Source organism: Phacochoerus africanus, chromosome 6, assembly GCF_016906955.1.
Source record: "Phacochoerus africanus isolate WHEZ1 chromosome 6, ROS_Pafr_v1, whole genome shotgun sequence".
Lineage (NCBI taxonomy): Eukaryota > Metazoa > Chordata > Mammalia > Artiodactyla > Suidae > Phacochoerus > Phacochoerus africanus.
The window spans coordinates 33,932,092-33,954,527 of record NC_062549.1 but is presented as its reverse complement, the minus strand read 5'-3'; the positions used below and the strand labels follow the sequence as shown (position 1 = coordinate 33,954,527).

Below are 22,436 nucleotides of genomic sequence, written 5' to 3'. Positions count from 1 at the left end.
AAGCAGCGTGAGCATGATCGTATTTACGTCAGCTCCCCTTGCCTCTGAGTCCTACAGGGTTGATGTAGACAGACAGAGCTCAATGCCCGAACACAGTGGGTTGCATCACAGGAGAGGATCCTGAGCTTAGGGAACCCGCATCTTTCAGACTATACAGCATAAAACTTACCTAGACAAATGTAGCATACTAATGTAAGATGGTGACAAGAGTGAAAACTGAGTGTAGGGCTTATGGGAATTCTCTGTTATCCTCACAACCTTTCTATAAATCTAAACCTATTCTAAAATGAATGTTGAGGAGTTCCCATCATGGCTCAGTGGTTAACAAATGCGACTAGGAACCATGAGGTTGCGGGTTCGATCCCTGGTCTCGCTCAGTGGGTTAAGGATCCGGCGTTGCTGTGAGCTGTGGTGTAGTTTGCAGACACAGCTCAGATCTGGCATTGCTGTGGCTGTGGTATAGGCCAGCGGCTACAGCTCCGATTAGACCCCTAGCCTGAGAACTTCCATGTGACGTGGTCGCAGCCCTAAAAATACAAAAATAATAATGATAATGATAAAAAATAAATAAAATAAACGTTTAAAAAAATGCTTACTTGACCTTTGCTCTGGAGTGAAGGTCTACCTTGCATCACTGTTTGTTATACAAACATCCTTGGAAAGAGAATCCAGAAGGACAGCAGAAGTAGAAGAAACCTACGAGGCCTCGTCTCCCAGCAGTGCCTACCCCTTGTTTCTACACCGTCTTGGCTTCTAGGGAATTTTCCCATAAATATGTCACTCCACTGGCTACTCTGATTAGTCTAACTGACAGAGGTTGGGACCAAATCCATTCAGTTTGTCTCATACGGCATCTTATTAAGGCTACTGTGGTCAGGAGTCTAGCAGCTATCCTGCAAGCAATGAATTCAACTAAATCCATTGAACAGATCCCATAAATTACCAGGATCTACCTTAAGAAAAGTCACCAGGCTCTCTTCTTAGGTTTCTCTATTGATCTTTCCCCTGGGCGCAAGGCATTCATGTAGGCACGCAGGATTTATCAGCAACCATGTAGAGTCTGCCTTGGCTTATCAGGGAGAATTTTGTTTGGTTTTGTTTTGTTTTTTTAGGTCCAAGCCCATGGCATTTGGAAGTTTGGAGGCTAGTGGTTGAATCAGAGTTGCAGCTGCTGGCCTATGCCACAGCTGCAACAACATGGGATCAGAGCTGAATCTACAACCTACACCACAGCTCATGGCACCGCTGGATCCTTAACCCACTGAACAAGGCCAGGAATCGAAGCTGTGTCCTCACGGATTCATTTCCACTGTGCCACAGCGGGAACTCCTAAGATAGAATAGAAGTTTAAAGCAGTTCTACCATCTATAATATCCCTGGCCAGTAATTTGAGGCTGACCTGAATGCCTTCAGGGCCAAGGTAGTGTCATTGATCACTTTAGCTAAAGTCGGGGACAAATTTTTTTTACTGTTTTTTCTTTTGGCCTTTGTGTGTGTGTGTGTGCGTGTGCTTTTTAGGGCCACATTCACAGTATATGGAGGTTCCCAGGGTAGGGGTTGAATCAGAGCTGTAGCTGCTAGCCTGCACCACAGCCACAGCAACATGGGATCCAAGCTACATCTGCGACCTACACCACAGCTCACAGCAACGCCAGATCCTTAACCCACTGAGCGACGCCAGGAATCGAACCTGCGTTCTCATGGATGCTAGTCAGATTCGTTAACCGCTGAGCCACGATGGGAACTCCTTACTGTTTTTTCTAATTGGATGGCTTCCATTGGAGCAATAACTGACTGCAGCTTGTGGTAAATAATGTGTCAATTATCCCTTTGGGGAGCTCTTTTGGGTACTCAAAGGAAGCTTCATTTTGGGCTCACAGTTATTTGAGGGGTATGTGATCTACTAGTGGCATTTCCTTAAATACTGAAAGGTCTCTTATGATCACCTGTAAGGTACAAGTCGCCATGTTTTGGGGAGTAAGTCAAGGTACTGCTTGGCTTCCATGCAAGCAATGCACTACTGGGAGTGCACATGGTAGCTCTGGGAAGACAGTGTTGCTTACAAATTGTTGGCACCCATCAAATCAGACCTACACCGTTCAGTGGGCACAGGTCAGCAGTATCACCCACATGGCCTCTCCACCAGCTGTTAAACTTTAGGGTTCTCAGCTTACTTTGAACAATCAGGTCTAGTCCTGGTTTATGGAGGAGCTGCCTGGGGGCAGTCAGATTTACTCTCCTGTTTGTCTGTGTTGCCAAGCGGATGGCATTTATCCATCCCAAGGAGTTACTGGGCAATGGCTATGGGAATGGGGGTGGGGAAGACATCAAGAGGCGTGGATAGAGGTTTTGCTCGGGAGGTGCAGGAGCTGGGGACCTCCTTTGCTACTTCAGATAGACACCTTGGTTAGGTTAAGTGGGATGGGGATCAAACCTCAAACCGTGCTCCGAGCCATCTGGCAGGGGACGGAAGACCCATCTGTGAATTAAACAAGGGGCTTGCAACAGATCAGAGAATGGCACTGAGATGTCTTCCTTCCTGAGGAAGTTTCCGGGAATCATTCCGAAGAGCAGAGATCCTTAAGGTCCTTGCTCCCCCAACCCTGGCTGACCTGCTGAGGTTTAAGGTGTTCCTTGCTCAGGTGCTGGGTGGTTGTCCTCCTTCCATCATCACAGATTTGGGGTGCCCCATTCCATGAGCTATACCTTCCCTTGTCCCCCATCATTCCCTACTCTCAGCCAGACCTTTCATGTGTAAGAGTCATGCACAAGTGACAAGGCATTTTATAAAGTCACAGTGACTTGTTATGTCCCCACTTTGGCTCATAGGCCACTATAGGGAGACTTGGTGATCAGTAAACTCAACTGGGTGGTCAGTATCCTTATGATCTCTGTAAAGGTTGTTTGACATTTTGTGAGATCTTCTGCCCACGGGGACAAATATTAGTACCAGTCATTATAAGGGGCGGACCTGAGGCTGATTGTCAGAATGTGGAGGAGAGTTAGCAGCGTAGCAACCGTGGCCCCACTTGGCATCTTTGAGGCTACATGGCCGGCAACCACCTCTCCTAACTGGCAACGAAGCAGAAGACCCTTTATTGCTTAGCAGACCATGCAATCTCACTTACAACTAATTCCCAGAGCCTATACAGTTTGTCTTACTATCAGTTTCTCTGGCCTTCTTGCAGATTCCATTAATTGACCTGTGAGATGCTCATCCTTTCTCTTCCAGAAAACTCTGTCTCTGATATATCCCATCCCTGTCACCAACAACTACCAAGAACTAGAAGGGTTTGAGATTTTACCTGACAAGTTGGCCTGGCCTTAAAATGTGTTCATTCTTTCTTTCTTTTTTCTTTTCTTTTTTTTTTTGTCTTTTTGCCTTTTCTAGGGCCACTCCTGCAGCATATGGAGGTTCCCAGGCTAGGGGTTGAATTGGAGCTGTAGCCGTCAAGCCTACGCCAGAGCCACAGCAACGCGTGATCCGAGCCTTGTCTGCAACCTACACCACAGCTGATGGCAACGCTGGATCCTTAACCCACGGAGCAAGGCCAGGGATTGAACCCGCAACCTCATGGTTCCTAGTTGGATTCGTTAACCACTGAGCCACGATGGGAACTCCTGTTCATTATTTCTGTTGATAATTTTGTAAACATACTCTCCCCCAGTAAATCATGCGTGGTGGTAGTGGACACAAGACCCCTGAGTCAGAGACAGAGGACTTTTAGTCACAGCACTGCAAGCAGCATGAGCAGCAGCATCTCTACATCAGTTCCCCCTGGGTCTGTTCCGAGTTCAGGGACTTGGTTGGGCCCAGATGGGTGTGAGGACACGAAGTCCATTCCATTACAGGAGATAAACTCTGGGCTTAGGGAACCTGCATCTCTTATACTGCATGGTAACATGGCTGTCCAGTACTTCAGATAGAGACATTAATTGTCTTTCAACGCAATTTGTCATCTTTGGAAATATATAGTCTGGGGCAAAGACAGTCAGTGCCTCTACTCCTAAGACATGCAGAAATGTGAGACATCCATGAAGAATTGTTTCCCTAGAGGAGTCACATAAATAAATATACTCAAAAAATTAGGAAGAGCTGAGATAGACAGGTTCAAAGGATACTTAAAATGTGTTCAACATTTCTGTTGATAATTTTTAAAACATATGCTCTCCTCAGTAAATCAGTTGCCCTGTGCATTATTGACTGTTTTGGAAGGTGTATATTTATAAATTGAGGAATTAGGTGTAGTAATAAATAGGAGACTAATGAGAAAATGTTTGTAATTATTAATTATATCAGTTTGTTGGGGCATGTATTTTGCTTTTTTTCACTTTTAACTGATTGGTTCATTATAACTAATAAATAATAACTTCCTGTGCTATTATACTTATAAATAAGATAAAATTAAATAGATTTAGTCCATAGGCAACCACTTCTTAGTACAGAACAGTAGTTGTTCAAAATCTTTTCCACTATGTCATTTAAAGCTGGACTGAGGAGTTCCCGTTGTGTCTCATCGGTAACAAATCTGACTAGTATCTGGATGCAGGTTTGATCCTTGGCTTCGCTCAGTGAGTTAAGGATCTGGCGTTGCCACAAGCTTTGGTGTAGGTCACAGGTGTGGCTTGGATTTGGTGTTGGTGTGGGTGTGGCATAGGCTGGCAGCTGCAGGTCCAATTTTACCCCTAGCCTGGGAACTTCCACATGCTGCATGTGCAGCTCCAAAAGAAAAAAAAAAAAAGGAAAAAAAAATGCTGGATTGAGAAACTTAAAAAGTAGTAGTAAAGGGAACAAAATCTTGAAATGAAGGCCAGAGGGCAGAACCTCTTTAAAAAATATTTTATCTTCCTACTTCTGTAACCATTTGCTGCTCCCAAGAAGGTTTCATAACATTTCTAAAGAGATAATGACAAAGATAATAACTTCTAATTCATGGACCAAGACTATGAGGCACAGAAGAACGGAACTGATAAGTTTACTTAGATAACCTCTTCCCTTCTCTGTCATAAAACATTTGAAAAATCTCACCTTTCCTTTAGTGGTGAAATCTGTTTTGTTATCCCCTATTGAATGCTTACTATGTACAATGCACACTCAAGACTCTCTGAGTAAAAGGTAGTTCTACCAGGACTACCAAGTTGATAAAATGTGAGTGAGTTCCCACTGCGGTGCAGCAGAAACGAATTAGACTAGTATCACTGAGAGATGAGGGTTCGATCCCTGGTCTCACTCAGTGGGTCTGGGATCCGACATTGGTGTGAGCTGTGGTGTAGGTGGCAGGCATGGTTTGGATCCTGCATAGCTGTGGCTGTGGCTGTGGCTGGCAGCTGTAAGCTCCAATTTGACCCCTAGCCTGGGAACTTCCATACGCCATGGGTGAGGCCCTACAAAAAAAAAAAAAAAAAGAAGCAATAAAATGTAAGTGAAATTAACTAAATGCCATAAGAGGGCCATGAGAATTCAGAGTATAAAAGGAATGTGGGAGTTCCTGTTGTGGCTCAGTGGTTAACGAATCTGACTAGGAACCATGAGGTTGTGGCTTCGATCCCTGGCCTTGCTCAGTGGGTTAAGGATCCGGCATTGCCATGAGCTGTGGTGTAGGCCGCATACCCAGTTCAGATCCCACATTGCTGTGGCTGTGGTGTAGGCTGGCGGCTACAGCTCCGATTCGACCCCTAGTCTGGGAACCTCCATGTGCCGTGGGTGCGGCCCTAGAAAAGGCAAAAAGACAAAAAAAAAAAGAGGAATATGCCTAAGAGACAGTGCAAAGAGGAGATTTATGCTACAGAAGTTAGAACATGGACCCAGGAACCAGACAGATCTGCCCCTTACTAACTGGTGAAAGTATAATCATCCTGTGCCCCAGTCTCCTGATATGTAAACTGGGGATAATAATAATATATGTCTCAAAGAGCTGTTGTGAGGATTAAATACACAAAGCTCACAGAACCATGTGGGCACAAACCCAAGTTCTTTTGAAATCCAGCAGTTGATATTGTCGTCATATATGACTTTGGGGGTTGGAAAGGCTTCATGGGTGGGGGGGCATTAGTGGTGACCCTGGCCACCAGCAGAGAATGGAGTGGAGACAATGGAGACACCCCACAGCTGACAGCACAACTCGGGCACCGAGAGGATGGATGTCCTTGACGCCTGCTTTAAGGAAGGTTAGACATAGACCCTTTCCTCCTGCTGCCCTAAGCCTGTGGCATAGGTTGCATCTGTGCATGCATCTGAATAGAAATAGCCTCGAAGGATGTACTTAAGTGATCTTCCCTGAGCTGTAGAATGATAAATGTTATTTTTATTTTTGCTCTCCTCTGCTTTCTAGTTATTAAAAAGTTAGTGTGTATTGGAGTTCCTGTTGTGGCGCAGCAGAAACGAATCTGACTAGGAACCATGAGGTTTCGGGTTTGATCCCTGGCCTCGCTCAGTGGGTTAAGGATGTGGCATTGCCGTGAGCTGTGGTGTAGGGCACAGACAAGGCTTGGATCCCACATTGCTGTGGCTATGGTGTAGGCTGGCAGCTGTAGCTCCAATTGGACCCCTAGCCTGGAAACCTCCATATGCCACTGGTGCGGCCCTAAAAAAGACAAAAAAATTAAAAAAGTTAGTATGTATTAACGGTTTTAACAGGAATATATAAGAACATGTTTTAAAAAGCTGTGATTCATTAAATACTTGTTATTTATTTATTAAAAAATTCCCATTTCCCTTCTTCCCAAGCAAAGAGCATGATATGTACAAATCTGTGACTGCAATAAGTTAGGAATTTGCTGTGAGACTGGCAAACAGGAGCCAATCTAGGTAGTGAGTGAGCCTAGCTGACATCTCAAAGTGGCAGTGTGACCCTAATTATTACATGATTCCATTTAATTTTTACAACGATAAAGGTAGATAGTGTCTCAATTTCACACATAAAAAACCTGAGAATATTGTGTACTAGGTTGTTCATCAGGAATTGGGACTAGGAGAGTATTCACCTCAGCACTGTTGACCTTTCAGATCAGATGACTGTTTGTTGTGGGGCTGTCCTGTGCATTGTAGGATGTTTAGCAGCATCCCTGATTTTCACCCTGATTTCACTAGCCAGTAGCATCTCTCTCCCAGCAGGTTGTGATACGTAATTCTATCTCCAGACATTGCCATTTGTCCTCTGGTGGAGAACCACGCACCTAGTGTATCCTATTCATTAACCCTGAACATTGAACTCTAAAAATTCCAGATATAACACTCAAACTGTTTTCAACATTTCATCTTTAAAAAAATTTTTAGGAGTTCCCTTGTGGCTCCATGGGTTAAGGATCTGATGTTGGCTCCATGAGGATGCAGGTCCTATCCCTGGCCTTGCTCAGTGGGTTAAGGATCCAGCATTGCCGTAATCTGTGACATAGGCAGCAGATATGGCTTGGATCTGGTGTTGTAGTGGCTGTGGCGTAGGCTGGAAGCTGCAGCTCCGACCCCTGGCCCAGGAACTTCCATATGCTGCAGGTGCAGCCATAAAAACAAAGAAAATATATTTCCTTGATCTCAAAAATAAGTTTTTTTGGCTGCACCTGTGGCATGCATAAATTCCAACAACATAGCAGTGACAATGCTGAGTCCTTAACTGCTAGGCCAACAGAGAATGCCAACACTTCACTTTTATAGGGGGCTTAGTTCTTCAACTAAATCTTTAATGTTTTTGATGATGGAAACAGGCATTATGATGCAACGAACATATTTTGCATAAATATTTTCCTGTCTTTTCCATTATTTCCTCTCTAATATGGATCAAATTGGAATAAGCCTTTTTTTCCCTTTTTTGGCCAGTCTTCACTTTTTTGGAGTTCCCAGGCCACGGTGTAGATCCAAACTGCAGTCGTAATGTATACCGGCTGCAGCCATGGCAATGCCAGATCCTTAGCCCCCGGTGCTGGGCCAGGGATTAAACCTATGTCCCAGTGCTCCAGAGACTCTGATGATCCCATTGCATCACAGCAGGAACTCCAAATGAGCAATTTTAAGTCTTCTCATCCATATTGTCAAATTGTGGACTGTAAAAGTTGTAGGAGTTTACATTTCCACAAGCAGCTTAAGAGACTCTTATTTTATCACACCCGCACCAGCATCGGCTATTATGTATATATTTATGTCTTTGCTAATGTTATGTTCTTATTTATACTTATTTTTATATATTATTTATTTTGATAAATATTTATATTTATGTTCTCTTATATTTTTGAGCACTAGTAAGAGTGTGCATTCCCCATATGTTTTAGCCAGTAGTATTGCTTTTTTGTCTCAGTTGTTTGTGCTTTTTGCTCATTTGTGTATTGGGGGGGTCTTAGCATTGTTCTTATTGTCTGAACTCTTTATATGACATAACCTGAATAGCATAAATTTCTACCCCCAAAATAGCTCATATAAAGCATTTGAGTTCATTTAAGGTTTGCGCAGACAGTAAGGGATTTATTTATACTGTAGCAATTGAATTGATCTCAAACTGGATTCTAAACAGGATCCTATTTTTATAAGTTCTTTCTCATGTTTTCCCATTGCTTTCTGATTCTTTCTTTCTTCCTTCCTTCCTTTCTTTCCACTGCACACAGCAGCTTGGTGTGGGAGCTCAGTTCCCAGGCCAGGGATTGAACCTGGACTGCAGTGGTGAAAGCACCCAGTCCTAACCACTAACCCAGCAGCTCTCATGTTGCTTTCTTCTTTCTCTACACTCCCCATGCCTTATGCCTTCCTCGAATGGCTTCGCCCTCCCCCGTTCTCCTCCCCTCAGTTTCTGTTCCTTTGTGATCTCCATTGGAAATTAGGTTAGTTATGTCTTTGGTTTCTTTGTCTTCATTTACTCAAGCTCTCAGTTTATCTTCCACTCTGCTTGTTCATCAAAATATTTTCCTAAACAAAGACATTACCTTTTCTAAGGGGAATACCAGTACCAACTTTCAAGATATTTTTAATATTGTTGGGGGATGAAAAATGATTTTGATCCCTATTGTGCTGTTAGTTTCAAATACTTTCACCAGTGTGTTTAAGCAAAACATTTATCTTTTTCTCTTGAGAAAATTGTAAGAAGAAAAGATAAATTTCTATGCATTTTTTCAGTGCTTTAAGCTTAGAAAGTGCTTCCAGATGGGGAGTATTTAGATATTTGGAAAAGGAGGAAAAGGTGTGGCATTCCTGTTACACATAACTTAGATACCTAGGATGCTCCTTTACTTAGTATAGAAAAGCGAGCTTCAGGAGTTCCCGTCCTGGCGCAGTGGTTAACAAATCCGACTAGGAACCATGAGGTTGCAGGTTCGATCCCTGGCCTTGCTCAGTGGGTTAAGTATCTAACGTTGCTGTGATCTGTGGTGTAGGTTGCAGACGAAGCTTGGATCTGGCGTTGCTGTGGCTGTGGTGTAGGCCGGCAGCTACAGCTCCAATTAGACCCCTAGCCTGGGAACCTCCATATGCCGCAGGTGCAGCTCAAGAAAAGGCAAAAAGACAAACAAAACAAAACAAAGAACAAAGAAAAGCGAGCTTCCCCTCTCTTTGGAAAATACATTCCCTTACTACTGGAAGCCATTAGAAAGCAATCATGCCCTTTTTATTTTAAACATGTTTGCTAGATTTTTAAATACAATGTGCTAGGTCTAATAATAATTACAGTTAACCTTTACTGAGAACTACATCGTACTGCCTCTCAAATATGATGTTCAAAACATGGGAAAGTGTCAGGAGGTCAGAAGTAGATGCACTTGAGCTAAAAATTAAGAAACTGATGAAGTTCCCACCATGGCACAGTGGGTTAAGAAGCAGCACAGGTTGCTGCACAGATATGGGTTCAATTCTCCACCCGGTCCAGTGGGTTGAAGGCTCCAGTATTGCCACACTGCTTGGGTTGCAGCTGCAGCTCAGATTCAATCCCTGGCCCAGAAACTTCCATATGCCTCAGATGCAACCTTAAAAAAAAAAAAAAATTAAGTAACTGAGGAGTTCTTTTGGGCGCAGTAAGTTAAGGACTTGGCATTGTCAGGTGGGGTTGCTGCTGTGGTGTGGGTTCTATCCCTGGCCCGGGAACTTCCACATGCCACAGGCAAGGTCAAAAAAAATTTTAAGAAACTGAGATAAGAATTTGGTTTTAGGACCACATGTAAGCATAAAGTAACCAAAAAGTTTCAAATGCAGATCCTGACATTGCACTGCCCAAAGCAGTTGTCATCAGTCCCCTGTTGGTATTTAAATTTTAATGAATTAAAGTGAAATAAATTTTAAAATTCAGTTATTCAGTCACACTGGCCACATTTTTTTTTTCTTTACAGCCATACCTGAGGCATAAGGAGGTTCCCAGGCTAGGGGTCTAATCAGACCTACAGCTGCCGGCCTACACCACAGCCACAGCAACGTGCGATCCAAGCCATGTCTGCAACTTACACCACAGCTCACAGCAACGCCAGAACCTTAACCCACTGAGCGAGGCCAGGGATTGAACCTGCAACCTCGTGGTTCCTAGTCAGATTCCTTTTCTCTGTGCCACAACGGGAACTCCCTGGCCACATTTCAAGTGCTTCAATAGCCACATAAATCTAGTGTATACAATATGGACAGCATAGCCTAACACCAAAGAAAGTTTTATTGGACAGTACAGATCTTACAAATCATTGCCTTTAGGCCTATCTTGTGATGCCAGGTTAAAGCCTTTGGAATCAGAACTGTTATAGAATTGGTTGTTGGAATTGCCTGAACATCATCCCAAGTTGGTGAAAGGCATCAGATTGAGAGTAGTTTGGTTGGTTGCTACTTTCTGCCCAGTGTGTTACTAAGGCTCTGAGAAATTCTGTGATGAATTTCTACAGGGACACAAGAGCAGAAAAGGTATAAGATAGGTCAGAAAACCCGGGTCCTCTAACATAGAGTAATAATGGCAACCATTACTGGGTGTTTCCTATGTGCCAGGCACTGTGCCAAGTGTATACTTCATCTAATTCTCACAATACTCCTATAAGATATGTATTTAATGATTTTAATTTTTTTCCATTATACATTATTACCACCATTTTACAGGTGAAGCAGTTTAGAGGCCTGAGGTCATATAGCTAGTCAGCAGTGGAGGCAGGATTTAAAACGAGATATGTCTATTTTATTGTGCTAAACAGCTCTGTGACCTCTGGCTCTTCATCCTCATCCATAAATCTAAAAGGATTGAATTAGAAAATTACAAAGGTCTCTACCATTTCTAAAACTGTGTTCTAAGTTACAATAAGGTACCACCTACCTTCCCAAGCCAATGAAATATGCAGGGCTCAAAAGCACAGCTTGCTACCTTTTTTTTCTCCCCAAAGGACATGCTTTCGCCTGTCCGTGCCTTTGCCCTGAAACCTTCCTTGATTTCCCATTATCTAATGTGGTTTCAACTATTTATGATGTTTATCACACACCTCACATACCCCCGAACTAGATAACAACCTCTCTTCTGACAAGGAGTGATTCACGCTGGTAGATAATTCTTAAAAAATTAGCACAATGACTAGCGCACATTAAATGCTCCATGAACATTTATGGAATTAACCTGAAGTAAACTGGAAGGAAAATATGAATCAGCGGCTGAAGCGATGTATTAAGGATATTACTCAGAAAACGGGGCTGTCCGAAGAAAACGGCGAGTGGAGATGCTTGTATAGGGGCTGGAGACAAATTCCGACCTGCAGAAAGCTGAAGAAGTGGGATAACCTTAGGGGTCGTATCAGAGAACTTCACATGTGGTGGACACGACTAGGGAGAGACACACATGGACAGAAGGAACCTACACCCACCCAGGACCGCCGGCCCGGAGTCCCGGGTCCCCTTGGCTCTCCCAGGAGCCTCTCAGCCCCGCCCCGCGTCCGCAGGCTCGACAGCCGCGGCTGCGCAGTGCGCGCGTGTAGGCGGGGCGGTGCTCCGCGGTCAGCTGACTGCTCCGGCTGGCACGTGACTTGCTCCGTGGGCGCTGGGGTAGAGGAAGCCGTGAAGCCGGAGCTTAGGTCGGGGAGGGATGGCGCGCTGAGCCGTTAACGTCTGTCTGCCAGGCTGTCCGCCTCTGTACCTGTTACTGCTGCCACTTCCTCGTTTGACACTTCCCTGGGTCAGTGCGCAATGGCTACCCCGGGTAGGGTGTCCCGGCCAGGCCGAAGCTTGTCCTGCGGTCACCGCCTGGGAGGGATGGGGCGGGCGCGGGGGCCGAGGTTGTGGCGTTGGAGCCGGCTGGGCGGCTGTGTCTGGTTTCTTGGCGCCGCTTCGTCGCTGCCTTGGGCCTAGGTTCTTTCTCTAAGGAAAAGGAAGGAGGGAAAAAGAGAAAGGGCCCTAGGGGGGACTCAGTGGCAGAAGCAGAAACACTGTTGGTCTGGGACCTTTCTCCTTGGATTGGGGTGAGGGTCACAGCGAATCCCCGTTCTCTTGATTGAGGGGGATGAAAGGTGATACAGTGACCCAGATGAGGATCTGGGGTGGTGTGTGTGAGGTCACAGCTAGCACGAGAGCGTCCACTAGGTGTACGCGCTTACAAGTAGGGGGATGGCAGTTTCAAGGGTCTGGGAGCTTCTCACGGAGGACGAAAGCTCCTGTGGGCAGGGGAAAGAACTCAAACCAGTTTTTATTAGAATGAATCCAGAGAACTCAAACCAGTTTTGATTAGAATGGGGGAAGGGTAAGCAAAATGCCCCTGAGAAGGAACTTGAGGGGAGAGTCACACGGGCAAATTGAATCACCCGAGAAACAGAGGAGTAAGGGGACGCCAGTATTCTTTTCGGAGGAAAAATCTGATGTATTAGGAAAAAAATAAAATATTTCAGTGAGAGCTCAGTACTAAGCACTATTTTGGGAGTGGAGAAGTCAAGGTATAAACAGTAGAGTCTCAGGAGTTCAAACAAATGTTGAGATAAGTCACCCACACGTGACACATTGAAGTACTGTAAGGTTAGGTGTAATAATTATCAAAAAGAGAATGCTAAGTGCTTTAGAATTGTGGAGCAGGGATAGCTCTGTGAACTGGTACTATGGGGAAATATCTTGGAGGAAAGATAACTGGAGTTTGGTCTTGGCAAGCCAGGGGGATATGAATACATGGAGAGAGATGAGAAGTTTTTAGGCCGGGGAAGCCACAGGATTTGAAGGCATGAAAGTGAGGAAGAGTGCTTCTAGGGGAGTCAGAAGTGCAGGTTTGTGGTGGATTTGAGCTGCAGAGAAGTGGGGAAAAAAGTTGGAGTCAGGTAATGACGACTTTTGAATGGTATTCATTTACTTACTCATTCAAGCTAACATATTGAGCTATATAATACTATGTATGAAGTGCTAAGGTCTCTCTCAGAACTTAGAGTCAAAAGGTAGATGGATTTTAGTAATCATGCAAGTGTGAAAATGTGCTTTGGAGGAAGAACAATGGTGGAGTTCATAACAGATGAACTTTATTGAAGGTTCAAAGAAGGCTTTTCAGGAGTTCCCATTGTGGCTCAGTGAGTTAAAGAACCTGGCATAGTGTCCATGAGGATGCAAGTTCAATTCCTGCATTCCTGTTCAATTCCAATTCCTCAGTGGGTTAAGGATCTGGCGTTGCTGTGAGCTGTGGTGTAGGTCGCAGCTCACATGCAGAGTGGCTGTGGCTGTGCTGCACACCGGCAGCTACAGTTCCGTGTGGTTCTACCCCTAGCCTGGGAACTTCCACAAGCCTCAGGTGTGGCCTGAAAAAGAAAAAAGAAAGAAAAAAAAGGCTTTTCAGAGGGTATGCCTTTCCGATTGACATCTGAAAAAGAGGCTGAAAAAGATGTGAAGGTGTAAGTGAAAACGCTTGAGGCTGAGGGGGCAGCGTGTATTGAGGCCCTGAGATGTCAAGAGGACTGAAGCTTTTGGGAAGGTGGCGAAGGAGTGCATGGCTGAATTGGAAGAGAAGAACGGAGGGAGGTGCCTCAGGTGCGGCAAGGCTGGGGTCAGGCCCTGCCCAGCTTTTGTCCTGGGAAGCCCGTGAAGATGACAGACAGAGTGTCACACATGGTTTTTGAAAAGAAACTTCTGTTGAGAATGTACAGGATGCAGAAGCGAATGAGGGGAGACCACCTCAGGAGGACGTTGTTGTTAATCCCACCAAGAGACGGCAAAGCAGTGTAATCTGTTTCCTGTAAGAAAGGGGAAGCGCCACGGAAGGATTTGAAGGCAGGTACCTTCTCTCTCCACCAAGGAATTAAAGAGAACATAAACTGTACTCACCGTTAGAGGGGCTGAAGAGCTGAGGAAGGAGAGATTGATTAGATCCTGTTTGCAGTCTTCACTGGTGGTAGCTCACTCCCCACTAAGTGCTCTTGAAGTACACAGGGGAGGCTGGATCATTTGGGGGTGGATGGAAGACTCCTTTGCAAAAATCTGTTTTGACCTTCCAGATTTATCCTTTGGTAATATCACCTACTTTGGATTACCTGTATTGAGCAGTCATCTCAGGGATTCCCTTTCATGTTTATGTTGTTCCGACAGGTCTTTGTGAGAAAGTAGATGAAAATGCCATTCACGGAGTTCCCATCATGGCTCTGTGGTTAACAAATCCGACTAGCAATCATGAGGTTTCGGGTTCGATCCCTGGCCTTGCTCAGTGGGTTAAGGATCTGGCGTTGCTGTGGCTGTGGTGTAGGCCGGCGGCTACAGCTCCGATTTGACCCCTAGCCTTCAGACCTCCATAAGGCACGGGTGCGGCCCTAGAAAAGGCAAAAAGACAAAGAAAGAAAGAAAATGCCATTCATGTATAGGTAGACACCTACCTAGACTCTCGGACCTAGAAACAGAGATAAAGTGCTCGGTCTAAGTCTGGCATAACTTCCACTGTTTTCTGACTGCTGATTATCCGAATCGTGCTTACGCACAGTCACATCTAGGGTGAAGGCTGAGTTTCTTGTAGTGCACTGTGATCTTTGATCCACAGCACTTCTGGTGAACTTTTTTTGAGTAGGAAAATGTCAAAAGAATTTGGCAGTGGTGATCAGGGCTTTAAAAACTGCTTTTCTGTTAGCTTGGTGAAGCTGTTCCGTTTCCAGTTCAGCTGGAGGAGATACGGAGCAGCAAGGTGGGCCAGCGAGAGCACTCAGCTTGTCAATCACTGTTCTTTGGCAATAAGCAAGTCTCAAGTTGTGCAGAAGCTGGAGCCTCGGGTTTGTGTCTCACCACTCCCGGATCCTTTTCTCTTTTGGTGTATCTTGCAGGGACTAGATAAAATCTAAAGAAACAGTACTCAGGATCTGACTAGGTGGTTAGTGTAACTCTGCTTTTAAAACTGAGCAGGACCTGGGAACCTCCGTGTGCTGTGAGTGTGGCTTTAAAAGACCAAAAAAAAAACCAAAACCCAAAAATTGGGGAGGAAACCATTTTTATTTTTTTTGCCATATTAGCCTTGAAGCCTTATTTACATTATTTTTTTCTATCTGGAAAAAAATGTGTGGACTTCAAAAATCTGATTCTGTGATTATTTTCCACAACTTTTGAAATAATCTCATCAGCCAAAGAGCAAAACTGGAATGACAAAATAAACCTTTGGTAGAGGAGCTCCTTGTGGTTCACCAGTCTCTCAGCGATCAGTCTTCCTTTTGAACTTGAGTTTGCTTAGGAGTAGCTACAGTTTGGTGGGGTTTTTTTGGTTTGTTTTTTTTTTTGCTTTTTAGGGCCATACCTGTGTCATATGGAGGGTCCCAGGCTAGGGGTCAAATCAGAGCTGTAGCTGCCAGCCTGTACCACACCCAAGCCACATCTGCGACCTTCACCACAGCTCACGGCAATGCCAGATCCTTAACCCACTGAGCAAGGCCAGGGATCGAACCTGAATCCTCATGGATCCTAGCCGGCTTTGTTAACTGCTGAGCCATAAAGGGAATTCCTGGTAGCTACAGTTTTGACCAAGTACCTCCTAGTTAAAATTTGTTCTTGCGTGTGTTCTGATCTGTCTGGCAGAATAAACCTTTTCCGCCCTTTGGATGTGGAACTTTATGCTATTTTAGTTATAAACTAATTCAGGTTTGGTTCTCATTTCATCAGTGTTTTTAAGACATAGTAGAAACCATTAGTATAGTGCCCTTGGAAAGACAGCTGAGGCAGTTGAGCAGGGCAGTCTGAAATTTCCTCGTGACATGAGTGACCCTAACCTTTAGTTTGAAACTAAAAATTTCATTTTTTTTTTTTTTTTTTTTTTAGGGCCGCACCCGTGGCACATGGAGATTCCCAGGCTTGGGGTCCAATCGGAGCTGTAGCCCCCAGCCTACACCACAGCGACTCGGGATCTGAGCCACATCTGCAACCTACACCACAGCTTATGGCAGCGCCAGATCCTTAACCCACTGAACGAGGCCAGGGATTGAACCCACGTCCTCATGGATACTAGTCGGGTTCGTTTCTGCTGCCCCACGACAGGAACTCCTCAAACTTTATTCTTGATAATGAAGCAAAAATCTTTTCCAAGTGTGTAGCAAATCTGCTGTACTTATTGAGTTCAAAGAGGAGCCAGGTGGGCAGTGGAGGAGAGGTGCTGTGGTTACAGTGGATAGAAGATGGGGCTCTGTATCTAAAATGAGGCTTGTGTATGTTTGAAAATAAAATGCCAGGTAAGTGCAGAAATGGTGTTTTATAGAAAGAGATTGATGTGTCTTTTAAGGTATTTTAAGCAAACTGTCAGTAAATAAGAAGTTATTTGTAAATTAAGCTGTAAATTAACAGGTGGATTGACTGTACCATGAAAGGTTTTCTTTGTGAACCAGCTTATAGCTTCGTGTTTGAGCGTAGTGTTTCTCTGGGTGTGCTGTTGACCTGATGGACAGGACTTTCCCTGCCTGGCCCCCATCCACTAAATGCCAGTAGTGGCTCCCACGTTGGGACAACCTAAAATTCTCCCAGACATGTCGAAACTCCTCCTGGAGGAGAGACATCCCATGTGGTGCCATCTTTTATTTGCTGGACACCTGTCCGAGTGCTTCTTAGCGACAGGCTCTCTACCACATGTTGGTGATGGAGAGGTTAGGAGCAGTGTTTTAATAAAGTAGAGTGTTAAATGTGTGCAGTCACTAGCTCTGTGACCTTGGGCAAGAAATTTCATTAACTCTTCTCTCACCTGCAGGTGAGGGTGGTGATAGCATCTTCTTTGAAGGGATCAAGGACGAATCGCTCAGCATATTGAAATGCAAAGATTCAATGAGTGGTTGTCTTTACCAGGAAACAGGATCTCAAGCTTGAGTGATGAATTGGAGAGAACAGGCTTGTTTTAAGTCTTTGGCTTGTTGAATTTCAGGTTAGAATACATTGCCCTAGAGATGTCAGCGCCTTCTAGTGGAAACCATGGTGTGGCCCTGTCAGGATTATAAATACCTGCGCGAAAGAAAAGGGATGTCATGTCTTGGGAGCCGTGAGTGTAGATTCAGGGCGTTCCCTGGCCTGGAAGGAATTGTTTGCTCTGTGGGTCAGCGTTGAGTTGCCTGTGGCAGAGAGGAAGTCTGTGTGAGCCCAGGAGGTTCTGATGATTCCTTTCAGTACTGGGGCTCCAGTGCCCTCCTTACTGTGGGCAACAATTCAGCCAGCTTTACCAGAAGTTGTAAGAGAGTTTTAGCCTTGTGTTATGTGTTGTTACCTCCCTAACGTGTTTCAGTTTTTATGATCAGCATCTGTGTGACAGTAAGGCTCGACTTTTATGAGTTTCTTTTTAACCAACTGTAAAATTAAAAAAAAAATGCCAATTTATGAAGATTAAATTGTCTTTCATATTTCAGTGTATTTATGGCATGAAATTTAGGTAACCTGTAATAGGATTATGAAGCATTTATAAATACTGTTTAAGTTGAAAACAAAACAACCTGAAAGTTAGGATTTATTTTAAGACGGTATGTGTCTGGAAAATTTTACAATTTCATTCTGTGTGAATCGGAGAAGTGTTCCTTGGAAGGCGAAATCCCCCATTGTTGTTGGAAACTTTAAACAAGTTTTATTATGAGCAAGCCTCTCCCACAATCCCAGTTAATATGCTTCTGTTTCAAAGGATAGAATTTTAACGTTCAGAGAGGAAACAGTTACTCTTAGCTTTTATTTGTATGATATTAAAAATTTCCAGGGGGAGTTCCCATTGTGGCTCAGCGGTTAACGAACCTGAGTAATATCCATGAGGATGTGGGTTTGATCCCTGGCCTCACTCAGTGGGTTAAGGATCCGGCGTTGCGGTGAGCTGTGGTATAGGTGGCAGACAGGGCTTGGATCTTGCGTTGCTGTGACTGTTGGCATAAGCCAGCAGCTGTAGCTCCAGTTCAACCCCTAGCCTGGGAACTTCCATATGCCACGGGTATGGCCGTAAAAAGCAAAAAAAAAAAAAAAAAAAAAAATTCTGGGGGAGGATATAGCAGATTTTTAAGATAAATGGTTTATGGTAAATGTTTTGCACTGATTGGTTGTGTTAAAAGTTGATGTGTCACAATTGGAAGGCTGTGTGATATTTCGCTGATATCTGAGGTATGCCCTCTTGTGCTTGTTGAAATAAGCCACCTATAAACAACTTGATATTTTCGAGGACTGAAAAGGAAGCTGTTTTGTATGTGACCACCTTCAATCTTTGTTGTGATATTTAATTTACTGTAAAAGGTGGTTGCATTTCAGAGACTAACGTACTGGTTTCTCAAAACCGTTAAGAGCAGTTAAGTATTGGAGCACTTATTGGGGTGCTGTGCTCTTTTCTGTGGTTGCCCCTATCTTGGGTCAGGCCCATAGTTTCATTCACAAAAGAAACGCAGCTGTCTGGGTCTGTTATCTGCACCTTTCGCGTTGTTGTGATAGTTACTGCTTTACTCTTTTTATTTTACATTCAAATTACTTCTGGTAGGAAAATAATCAACAGCCTTCAAATTCCTAGAACTGGGTGATAACAATAAAGAAGAGAAACAGCCTCAGAGCTTTGGACCTAGGATTGATTTCCTGTCTTCTCTCCTTTCCATCCTTCTATTTTGAAAAAGAGTTGTTAGTGCCTACAAAATAAAAGCGTATTTATTGCACTCAGATAAGACAGAGTCATTTAAAAATCTGAGTAGTGTTTCTCTCATGCCTCCAGTGTCTTCTGCCTTGATTTTTTTTTATCTTGCCGTCTGCATTAAGTTTTCCTCCCCCCCCCACTCACAGACCCACCTCCCACCTGTCATAGAGGCCTACACACACACACACACACACACACACACTCCCCTTCAAGACAGGGAGGAGATTTTATTTGTTTTGCTTCTCAGAGTTTCCAGAGTTCTGGGAATTTAGGCACCAAAAACACTGGGTGAGGTGAATGACATGACTCTAAATTGAAAGTAGTTACAGTCAAACAAGAGACATATAGGGAAAAGAAATGAAAAATAGATGTCTGCTTTAATGCAGTCAGTTACACGGGTTTTTCTGGACACATGGGTTGAGGGAGAAGTAGTTTGGGATTATATTAATGGATTTGGGGCATGGTTGGACGTAGTTGGCGAAAACTTTAAGGAAAGTTTGCATTGGTTTAAATAGGAAGAGAGCGGTTGTTTCGGGCAAAATGGACTGTTGGAGCAGAGGCAAATAGGAAAGAGAACTAAAGGAAGGCCTGAAGTAAAGATGGGTAAAGAGAGGTCAGGAACATTGTGAAGATAAGGCAGAAAAACTCAGATAAATGATAATGAAAAATGGGAGATTTGAATTTCATTCCCAAGAAAGAAGCAGACCAGGCATTGACATTTTTGTGATTACTCAGCCCACCCTCACCTGAAGCAGTTTTTTTAGAGCTGGAAAAAATTTTCAGCAAGTTTTGGGAATGAATCAGGATTCTACACCGTGGTCACAAAACTACCTGTTTGTATGTAGGGCATTTAAGAGCCTTTATATTCTGTCCTTCATAAATGAAATAAAATTGTGCATTTCTTAAGCAAAGCAATAATTTATCCAGATTTTGGGTTGTTCTTTACTTGATTTTATGTATTATATTGCCTTTCACTTTCTAAGTTTGTAAGGTGCCAGATTTTGTTTTGTTCTCTACTTGATATATTTAAGGTTTCTGAACTCCATGGGACAAAAATCATTTCTGTATTATAAAACTAACAATATTGGGTGATTCTTGAAAATGATGATATGACGTTTAGCCATCCTGTTAAGGAATATTTATCATTTCTCGTGACATTTACTGTATAGCTCACTGTATAGTTATGGAAATGTGTTTTACTGCAGTGGTTCTGAAACCTGACTAATCATCTGACTTACTTGAGGGACTTAACAAGAAAATAGGAAAAATGAGTCCTGTGTCTTATCCAGGATAGATTCCTGGAATATAGGAGCAAAAAAGGATCCTGGATACAGTAATCCAGTCCTTTCATTTTACAAATGAAGAAACTTATGCAGACAGTGATATGAAGAACTGGCATTAGAATTCAAATCTTCATATTCTCAGTGTAGTGCTCTGGCTGTTCCACTGCCTTTCTGGAGTTGGCATTCAGGTTCTCTCTGGCTATAATTCTCAGTGAGATAAAAAAGGCTGTTTATCAACCTTGATCCCATGCTTCAGACATAGCTACTACTAACGGGCTTTGCTTTTATCTTTTGAAATTATATCCAGGGTTTTTTGTTACCATGCCATGTAAAGGTCTCTAAACTTTTTGGTGTTTCAAGTGTGAGGATACTGCTTCACTTTTTTTTTTTTTTTAAATATATATAAAGTGTGTGGATTTTTTTTTTGGCATTTACATATAGTAATTCATTATTAAAAATTTAGGAAATGGAAATTTACAGAAAGAATGAAAACAAACATAATCCACTCCCAAGAGGTAATCTTTAGTAGTTTTTAAAATAATTTAATGTTTATGCCTATACCTATTCTTCTTTTTGCCATTTTCTTGGACTGCACCCACGGCATATGGAGGCTCCCAGGCTAGGGGTCTAATTGGAGCTGTAGCCTCCGACCTACACCAGGGCCACAACAATTCGGGGTCCAAGCCGCGTCTGCAACCTACACCACAGCTCATGGCAACACCGGATCCTTAACCCACTGAGCGAGGCCAGGGATCGAACCTGCAACCTCGTGGTTCCTAGTCGGGTTCGTTAACCACTGAGCCAGAACAGGAACTCTTACATATTCTCCTTTCTTAAAGCTGGAAGAGCTAGGTCAAAGGGTATACACATTTTTATGGCTTTGATAAATATCGACATACTGCCTTTTAGAAATTGTCCCTTTTTATTTGTTTTTTTCTTTTCTTTTTTTTTAAGGGCCAAATCCATGGCATACGGAGGTTCCTAGGCTAGGGGAATAATCAGAGCTACAGCTGCCGGCCTATGCCACAGCCACAGCCCCTGGGGATCCAAGCCACGTCTGTGACCTACGCCACAGCTCACAGCACTGCTAGATCCTTAACCCATTGAGTGAGGCCAAGAATGGAACCCATATCCTCATGGATATTAGTCGGATTCACCTCCGCTGTGCCACAATGGGAACTCCAAAATTGCCCCTTTTTAAAAAAGTTAACAAGTTTTTTGTTTTCTCATATGATATGTAATTATTTTAGATTGAGGAAATACTAATGATGGCAAGTTATATCTTTATTAATGCTTTTAAATTAACTTATATTTTATCAATCATGATAGCATGCTATCATGCTAATGATGCTTAAATGAATGTGTAGGACATTCAAGCTACATCTGTCCTTTTTTTAAAAAATGAAAATGAACATTTCCCCCAATTGCTAGAGCAATTCTACACACTTAACACACATAGTATTACTGTAGTCTTTCCACCTAGACTCATATTTCTCCTGTTCATTGTTGTTCCTTGTTTTCTATTAAATGTTAAAATACAGGCCTAAGAGGCTGGGAGGTTATGGCTGAAACCCTACATAGAAAGAAACAGTGGGAGTTGCTGTTGTGGCTTAGCAGGTTACGAACCTGACTGGTATCCATGAGGATGTAGGTTCAATCCCTGGCCCTGCTCAGTAGGTTAAAGAGCCAGCATTGATATGAGCTGTGGTGTGGGTGGCAGACACGGCTCGGATGTGGCGTTGCTGTGGCTGTGGTGTAGGCCAGCAGCTTCAGGTCCAGTTTGACTTTGAGCCTGGGAACTTCCATATGCTGCAGGAATAAAGGAATGAAGGAAGGGAGGGAAGGAAGAAAGAAAGCAATTAGATAGTAAAGTCAAAAACTCAGGAATGATACATACAACAAAACTAGAGGAGACTTCAGTGGAATAACTTGCTTTCTCATAGTAAACGACTGGAAAATTGGATAAATTATGTGAAAAAAACTGCTTCCAGTTATTGGACAACAGAGGTAGTACAGGAACTGAGAGACAGGAAACAAATGAAGTGAGCTCTCTAATCCCTCTGGCTTTCTGTCTGGAGTCATGGGTCATGGTTTAGGAAGAAAGCAGAGCATGTTGATCTTGCCGAGTTGGGGAGACTGGAGTTGGGGAAGGCTTATCTGGCTAGGATTTGCA

The 22,436-nt window shown here is 43.6% G+C and overlaps 1 protein-coding gene across 3 annotated transcripts in view; it reads left to right on the top strand.

Annotated features, from left to right (window-relative positions):
• The first annotated feature begins 11,930 nt into the window (after positions 1–11,930).
• Positions 11,931–22,436, top strand: part of ATP6V1C1 (ATPase H+ transporting V1 subunit C1) — a 51,266-nt gene continuing 40,760 nt past the window's right edge. For 2 of the 3 annotated variants that reach the window (XM_047783484.1, XM_047783485.1), the window contains exon 1: positions 11,931–12,098. The gene's annotated coding sequence lies outside the window, so the exon portion shown is untranslated. Of the gene's footprint in view, positions 12,123–22,436 lie in introns of all 3 variants that reach the window. The other variant, XM_047783486.1, reaches the window with a different exon arrangement.